Source organism: Arvicola amphibius, chromosome 3 (genome assembly GCF_903992535.2).
Source record: "Arvicola amphibius chromosome 3, mArvAmp1.2, whole genome shotgun sequence".
Classification (NCBI taxonomy): domain Eukaryota; kingdom Metazoa; phylum Chordata; class Mammalia; order Rodentia; family Cricetidae; genus Arvicola; species Arvicola amphibius.
In genome coordinates this window covers 144,418,687-144,426,256 of record NC_052049.1, presented here as the reverse complement: position 1 = coordinate 144,426,256, position 7,570 = coordinate 144,418,687, and positions in this window count along the sequence as shown.

Sequence of the window (7,570 nt, the reverse complement as noted above, 5' to 3'; positions counted from 1 at the left end):
TTACAATTTTATACAACAAAGAAAGTCACAAATAAAGGCAAGTCTAAATATATTTGAAGATACCTCAGAGAGGTGGTTACAGCAAGATGGAGAGGGGTTCTTTATAGCCCTCATGTGCTGTCTTTTGATATGGTGGGAGACAGTTATCTGATAAGTCAACAGGTTTCAAAAGGCTTTTATGTATTAGTTACAGAATGTTAGTTCTGACACAAGGGTAGGCAAGGACTGGCTATTCAGAGAGCTAAAGATTACCCAGGCAGGGGAATTTGCCTCTGGATCTGCAACATTCCAACCTCACCACATCACTGAAGTTCTAATTAGTTAATCAGTGTGTGCAGACACACCCTCTTTCTAGGAATCCTTGTTCCCACCCTTAATTCTGCCTTTTGGAAAATTAATGTATATACTTTGCTATTATATGTTTGGAGTATATAATTTGCTCTTTTTACTTTATAGGGTGGTTACAATTAAGAGATTTCCTACAGAATCAGAAAAGACTTTGGACTTTGAACTTTTAAGTACTGTTGAGACAATAAAAGACTATGGTACTTTTGGAGTTAGACTAAGTACACTTGGCATTATATTATGGCTAAAAGCCTATGGGACCAAGGAGTAGAATTTGATTTGAATGGGATATCCCCTGAATAAGGACACGAGGTTCATGTGTTTGCAGATAAACATTAGAGAAACTAGAATTGCTGAACACGCAGGCTTTTTACTTCAATAGAGGAAATTGACACCTGTTCACTCTGAAGGATGGAGTAGATGTTGTTTAATAACCTGGTGAGCTCTTTCTAGTCCATAGAGCCCTCCCCTACCTGAATTCCCCAGAATCCTGAGTATTGGACCAGATCCTATCTTCATGCAAGAAATCTTAAGTACATTGTAAAAGAGTTTGCTATTATGCTTATTACAAACACTACCTAGGCCCAAACTCCTAGGCATTGTTTCTCAGTCAATAGTATCCATTCTGATACTTATTACAAGCCCTTCCTCCCTAGGCCCTTGTCCTGAATACTGTGTCAGACAATACAATTCATTTTTGTGGGAAAGGTGCTTTGCTAGAGAGATGTACCATGCAAAGGAATTCCAATATAGCCACATCTAAAGCTTTGTTGTGATAATTGTGACAAGAAAACATTTTCCCAAAGTTTTGCTGTGTTGAAATAAGTAAAAATAAACCACTTAGCATCAAACTCCAGAGGTTTGAACTAGTGGTAGCTAACAAAGTAAAGCTGGACCGACCGAGTTTCCCCATTTCCTCACCTGGATCATTTTACTGCCATCCGTGATGTTTGCAGATGTCTTTCACTGTTTATATGCTTGGGAAGTATTGGAGGATAGTGAATCTGGTCAGTTTCAGGGACTTCCTGAAGATTCTGAGTTGTTTACTTCCTAAATTTAAAGTGCATCCCTGCAAGATGGAGTGCTTCATCCTCCCTTAGAACATGCTGCTGTTTCACTTCTTTTTAATATCTTGTGTCTTAAGTTCTTTATATATTTTAGAGATCAGACCTTTGTCTGTTGCGGGGTTGGTGAAGATCTTCTCCCAGTCAGTAGGCTGCCTTTTTGTCTTACTGACAGTGTCCTTTGCTTTACAGAAGCTTCTCAGTTTCAGGAGGTCCCATTTATTCAATGATGCCCATAATGTCTGTGCTGCTGGGGCTATACGTAGGAAGCGGTCTCCTGTGCCCATTATGTTGTAGAGTACTTCCCACTTTCTCCTCTATCAGGTTCAGTGTGTTCAGATTGATATTGAGGTCTTTAATCCATTTGGACTTGAGTTTTGTTCATGGTGATAGACACGGATCTACTTTCATTCTTCTACAGGTTGACATCCAGTTATGCCAGCACCATTTATGAAGAAGCTTTCTTTCTTCCATTGTGTACTTTTAGCTCCTTTATCGAAAATCAGGTGTTCATAGGTTTGTGGGTTAAAATCCGGGTCTTCTATTCGATTCCATTGGTCGACTTCTCTGTTTTTATGCCAATACCAAGCTGTTTTCAATACTGTAGCTCTGTAATAGAGTTTGAAGTCAGGGATGGTAATGCCTCCAGAAGTTCCTTTATTGTATAAGATTGTTTTGGCTATCCTGGTTTTTTTGTTTTTCCATATAAAGTTATTCTCTCAAGATATGTGAAGAATTTTGATGGGACCTTGATGGGGATTGCATTGAATCTATAGATTGCCTTTGGTAGAATTGCCATTTTTACTATGTTGATCCTCCCAATCCAAAAGCAAGGGAGATCCTTCCATTTTCTGGTATCCTCTTCAATTTCTTTCTTCAAAGACTTAAAGTTCTTGTCAAATAGATCTTTCACTTCCTTGGTTAGAGTTACCCCAAGATATTTTATGCTATTTGTGGCTATAGTGAAAGGTGATGCTTCTTTGATTTCCTTCTCTGCTTCCTTATCCTTTGTGTATAGGAGGGCAACTGATTTTTTGGAGTTGATCTTGTATCCTGCCATGTTACTCAAGGTGTTTATCAGCTGTAGGAGTTCTTTGGTGGAGTTTTTGGGGTCGCTAATGTACACTATCATATCATCTGCAAATAACAAAAGTTTGACTTCTTCCTTTCCAATTCGAATCCCCTTGGTCCCCTTATGTTGTCTTATTGCTATTGCTTGAACATGGGATGTACTCACTCATAATTGGTTTCTAGCCATAACTAAAAGACACTGAGCCTATAATTTGTGATCCTAGAGAAGCTAAATAAGGTGAACCCAAAGAAAAACATATAGTTATCCTCCTCTATATTGAAAGGAGACAAGATTGCCGGGCAAAAATTGGGAACTTGGGGGTGGGGTGGGATGGGGCTAAGAGGAGATGGGGAGAAAAAGTGTGAAGGGGAGGATGGGGAGAGCGAAGGGGAATGGGATGGTTGGGATAAAGGAAGGGAGGATATGGGAGCAGGGAAGTACATATCTTAATTAAGGGAGTCATTTTAGGGTTGGCAAGAGTCTTGACTCTAGAGGGGTTCCCAGGTGTCCAGGGAGATGGCCCCAGCTAGTTCCTTGGGCAGCTAAGGAGAAGGAGCCTGAAATGCCCCAATCCTATAGCCATACTGATGAATATCTTGCATATCATCATAGAACCTTCATCTGGCGATGGATGGAGATTGAGACAGAGCCCCACATTGGAGCACCGGACTGTGCTCCCAAGGTCCAAATGAGGAGCAGAAGGAAGGAGAACATGAACAAGGAAGTCAGGACCATGAGGAGTGCATCCACCCACTGAGATGGTGGGGCTGATCTAATGGGAGCTCATCAAGGCCAGTTGGACTGGGACTGAAAAAGCATGGGATAAAACCAGACTCCCAGAACAGGGCAGACAATGAGGGCTGCTGAGAAGCCAAGGACAATGGCACTGGGTTTTGATTCTACTGCATGTACTGGCTTTGGAGGGGCCTAGCCTGTGTGGATGCTCACCTTCCTAGGCCTGGATGGAGGGGAGAGGACCATGGACTTCCTGCAGGGCAGGGAACTCTTACTGCTCTTCGGACTGGAGAGGGAGGGGAAGGGGAGTGGGGGAGAGGGAGGGAAGTGGGAGGCGGGGAGGAGGCGGAAATATAAAAAAAAAGTCCTGTGTCTTAACAAGCTTCCCTCCAATATGGAAGGATTTACCTTGGAGGAAATTACTAGACAACAGCAGAATATACATAAACATTCAGACACCGTTTTGATCAAATGTCAGTGAGAAATTCTGAGTAAGGGGAATGGAGACACAGAACAGTTTAAGGAGCATGTTAAGGATCAGGATTTGGTTCCCAACACCTGTAGTGTTTCATAGCCACCCGTAACTCCATCCCTGGGGTTCCAACATGCTCCTCTGATCTCTAGGGAACCCTGCACATACATGGTGCACATAAATCTACTCAGTCATATATTCATAGACATACAAATTAAAACTAATCAAATAATGAATAAAATATGTTACAAACTATTCTGACAAAGAAGAGTCTTGTTAGTAGTAACTCATTCAAATTTCTATATGCCCTTATTATTATAAATGCATGTTTCTAGTGTTATAGCTAAAAACAGAAACTAGATCTTTTAAATTCTATTACTGATGAACTAAATGGCTTATGGATTAGTGTAAAGGTTTCTTATTTTCCAACATGGGGGAACAAGTTGTTCCTTATAGGGATATATTACACTAACAATGTGAGCATCTCTAAAGAGTTCTAACAAAGTCACATCCTCGCTTCAGGCGTCAAATGCAATTTCCTCATTATGATTAGAAGCAAAAGTGCTACCACTTTTAAATCTGTACAATAATAAGGACAAAAGAATAGGAGACAAGACAAGGTGATGGGCTGTTTATGAAGTTTAACAGAATGGAACAAGCTGTATAATGAAGCATTGTAAAATAATGCTCATTTTATCCTTGTTCTAATCTGATGATACACCCACTTGGAGTGTAGGTCCTGTAGTGATATAAACCAAAAATCTTCATCTAATTGCTCCTTCAAGGTAACAATGCACATACCAAAATTATTTCTCAAAGGTTTATTTGAAGATTGTTTTTTTTAACAGTCAATGAGAACAAAACACAAATAAATCACTATTTTTAATATATACACATTTCAATAGTCTCTTCTTCCTTTTCATATCCTTGTTTATCTCCTTGAGGTTTTTCAGCAAAATAACCTGTACAATTACCTGCCAATAGAGAGCACAGCTGATCAGGTCTTATGGGATTCCTCCAGCCTGGGATTATTGAAGTTGTACTAGTCAGCTTTAGTTGTCAACTGGGCATAACCTAGAGTCATGTGGAAAGGAAATCTAGGGATGAATTATATAGACCACCAATCATGCTGGCCTGTTGGTATTTCTGGGGTGGGAAGGTGTATTGATTATTAATTAAGGTGTGAAGACAGTATCATGGGTGGCATTGTTTCATGGGCTGGACCCCAGATTGTAAGCGTGAGGAAAGATAGCTTAGAACAGAGCAGTAAGCAAGGATCCATGCTTTTGTTCTCTCTTGACTCTTGACTGTGGATGTCAAACCTTAGCCTCCTGCCTTGACTTCCCTTCAGCAACGGACTGTGACTAGGAATTATAAGCCAAAAAAGCCTTTCTTGTTTCTGCCAGGCATTTGTCATAGCAACACAAATTTAACTAAGACAAAAGTGATGTGTACTTCTCTGGTGCTTCTCAGAAAACTTAATGTGAATGCATGTGCCAAGCTGATTTAACTTGATGTCACACATACACAGTCATTCATACAACAAACATCACAGAATTATTCAGTAAAGTTGAAATTAAGCCATGCATTGCAATAATGGTAAACATCACAGAAAATATACAGGGAGCATGCATTTGTGGCATTCCAGAGAGTATGATTTAGTTTAGCACACTACTGCCATGCCTAGAGCCTATTTTGTTTATGAAATTTTAAGCAGAATAAACAAAATTCCATCATAATTACAATTCTATTATTTCACTCTTTTTAAGTGAATACTCACCAGGCAAAGGCAAAAAGAGTTACCTCATTCATAGTTTTCTTATATAATGACAGGAAATATGGCCTATAAAAACTGTTTTATATATCCTTGAACTTATTCTGTTTTAGGTAGTTATTAAAAATATAAGGAATCAAAGAAATAAATAACTTATGGGACTTGGATAAATATAATATTAAGAATAGAGAAATAAATCAAGGAATATAATATATACCAACTTTGTACATCTAGATCCAACTACTGGTGAGGGTTCAATGCAAATTCGACCTATACACCTTTGTGTACTTTGTCCAAACAATACACCCAAAGAATTTGGAAGTTACAACATCTGCAACATTCTAAGGTTAATATATAAACACTTTATAAACTCTAATTACTTTAGCAATAACTAGTTCTTCCTTTCTTCCTTTGGTTTTCTTAATCATAAAATAATTAACTGATGACTACCACTTCTGCTACCACTAGCAGACAACTTTCCAGCAAAAAAAAGTAATGAACATATGCTGAACACCTTGTTAAGACCTCTTCTATGATGTCAAATAATTTTGCAGTTTATTCCATGATTATCCAATATTCATTAAGTAGCAGCACTACTTTAGACACAGAAAACATAGCGATGGACAAAGTGCACATATTTCTGTCCTTTGGGAGCTAAAATTAATCTTTTAGATTACTGAAAGGAAAGCTGATACAGACAATGTCTTCAGCAGCAGCAAGCACTGGTACCGTCTGCAATTGGGACTCAAGTCTGACTTCACACCAAGCACCATAGAGTTCACACTAAGCATGCACTAAATGTTTTAAATGGTTAATGCATTGGAGAAATTGAAAAGCAAAATCATTTAATGGGACTAAAAACAAATTTATAAGCAAAGGTTTCTTCTCTGCTTCCCTCAAGCTGAGCTTCACCATTTGTATAAACTGGAAAAACAAAGACATGGCCATGTCATAGAGAAGAGATGAACGGGAGGAAGCAGAGGAAGAGAAGGGAAAGAAAAGAGGAGGGGAAGCAAGGTGGGCGTTGTAGCATCAAAGCTGGAGATGCTCACACCAAATGCTGCAGTAGCTTACCACTTTAGTATATACAAATAGTCAAGAAACTGCACGTGTATTAGGAGAAGAATAAGAAAATGAGTTGTACTTGTTTCTTGATGGAATAACATACCAGAAAATAAATGTTAAACTAGAAACCTGCCTATCACCATGAATGGATTGCATAAAAGTAAGATCAAAACCCATGAGATACAGGGAAATACCTTACTCTTTATATAAAGTTATAAAATCAGGACAATTTAAATATCCCTGAAAAGGAATTAATTAGAATTGATACAAAAATAATAAAGCTAAGTGTCACATTTAGATTATGTCAATCACTGGAAAAATAAGGAGACAGAAGAAAAATAAAGGTACTAGAAACCACAAATATATAAAACCCTTCAGATGAATTGGGGTCATTGTAACACTATGAGAGGCACATCTTATGCATGCAGATATTATGCATGCATTATGTTACAGATTTTTCATCCTTCATATCATATCATACAAGTTACTTGTTACATGATACATGCAGTATTTATGTGTTATTTTAAATGTTTATTTCCATAGAGCAGTACCTGTTTACTTCCTGTTTTAATAAGAATTCTACTTCAGCACATAATCAAGTTAACAATATACTCCAAATCTGAGGTAAGTAATTATTTATTCAAATACATTCATTATGTAATTATTTTTTAAAGCAAACCATACAAATAAATTAATTATTAATAGAGAAATGGTATAATAATTTTAAAAACATCTAGATGGGGAATATTAAACCTCTACAGAGTAATTTTTGAATTATAGTTCTCATAATCCTTTTTGAGAACTTTTCACAAAATCTCATTGGATGAAACAAATAAGAAAAAAATAAACTTTGTACCCAAAATTATCTATAGGATAGTCATGGTGCCATATACCTTTAATCCCAGCATTCTAGAAGCAGAAGCAGATGATCTCTGTGAATTTTAGCCCAGGCTTGATTTACATAACAACTAAGACCCTGTTCTAGAAAAACATTTAAATTGTCTATATTCAAAGGCATTGTAAAAGATAGAAAGAAGGAAAAA